The sequence below is a fragment of the Sinocyclocheilus rhinocerous genome, unplaced genomic scaffold, assembly GCF_001515625.1.
Source record: "Sinocyclocheilus rhinocerous isolate Xijiao unplaced genomic scaffold, SAMN03320098_v1.1 scaffold4580, whole genome shotgun sequence".
In the NCBI taxonomy this organism is placed as follows: Eukaryota; Metazoa; Chordata; class Actinopteri; order Cypriniformes; family Cyprinidae; genus Sinocyclocheilus; species Sinocyclocheilus rhinocerous.
Genome location: NW_015641256.1, coordinates 30,127 through 31,709, shown reverse-complemented (window position 1 = coordinate 31,709; position 1,583 = coordinate 30,127).

Sequence of the window (1,583 nt, the reverse complement as noted above, 5' to 3'; positions counted from 1 at the left end):
ATATATAAAAAAAATATATATATTTTTTTTACAAAATATCTAAATTCATTTGATTTCCTGGAATCAAATTCATATTTCTTATGTAATAAGAAACAGCCTCTTTATGTAAAAGTTGGAGGTGCAGCTGAATCATAGTGTAGAAAATACTAAAGTGCTCAAACAGGAGTCAGGCTAATATAAGTAAAAAAACGCAAATGATTCTTGATAGCAAATAAAGTATGTTCAAGCTAAAACCTGTAATGTACAAACAATGTTGAATCCAAATTTTGTAAATGGTAAATGTTCTTTATCATGGCCTCTGTGTTCTGCCATAAGCTAATGATTTACTGTTGTAAATGTGGAGGGGGCGTCTTCTGTCATTAATGGAATGTACTCCATAGTGTAGTTTCTAACAAAAAAGCTCTACAACCAACCAAAGTAAACAGCTACTGTAGGGCTTATCCATTTAAAAATGTTAGCTTGTTATCATAATTTGTACAGTACTGTATATCTAATCATGCCAAATTTTGTCCAAAGTTGGAAAAGTGGCTGCATTTATACTGGGTTGAACTCTGTTCTCATGGGAGTACATGGAAAGATGTAGGGATGAACAAGGAATTTATTTTAGCTGGGAAGCTGCACCATGTGACAGATAATCTGTCTGTGAGTGACATTATTTAAATCAAAGGCGAAAAAAGGCGTCTTTGTAATATTTTAATATTGTCTCATTTTAAGACAATGGAATAGGAGTACTGTACATTTTTAGTTTTAATCAGTGATTTGTTTGATTAGAGAATGTCTCAGTCATTAAAAGCTTCTAATACATGTTTGCCAAAACAGAACGATTCAGGATGATTTTAATCATTTTAATAGGTTTAATTTGGGAAGTGTCCCTCTGTTCTTGTTAGTTTGCAGTTTTGCTGATGTTACCTCTTCTATCCACAAAATTAAAATGATCCTATCAATGATCACAGCTAAAGTCAATTGATAATGTTTATATTTTCTGAACAAAATGTGAGTGGTGCTTGCCATTGCTAATATTTCCAGCAATATGCCAGCGTGTCGCTAAGGTAGTGTAACGTATCAGTCCACTGAAGGCGAGCGTAGTGAGAACCCAAGTGCAGTTTATTTACAGAGTGATCCAAACATCCAAACAATATCCAAACAAGATACACAGACTTGACGAGGCATGAACAGACTTGACTTGACATGAACAGACTTGACGAGGCAGAAACAGACTAGACTCACCAACAGCGGGTTACAACATCAATACACGACCAGAGACAATGGCAACATGAGGGCTACTTATAGCAAACAAGGAGGGTCACATGACATGAACAACCCAATGGGAAACAAGACACATGACTAAGACAACCAATCAGGACATGACACAGACAAGGGAATCACATGACTAGACAATAACCAAATGAGAGCATGACACATACGCAAGGCAGAGAGACATGAGGCAAGGGACGTATGACACTAACAGCAGGAATCAAACTACAAAATAAAAGACATGAAAACATGAACAAGAAACACAACCCAAAACACCACATTACAGGTAGTTTGAATGTTTTTAGTGTATGTCACTACATTAGCACCTT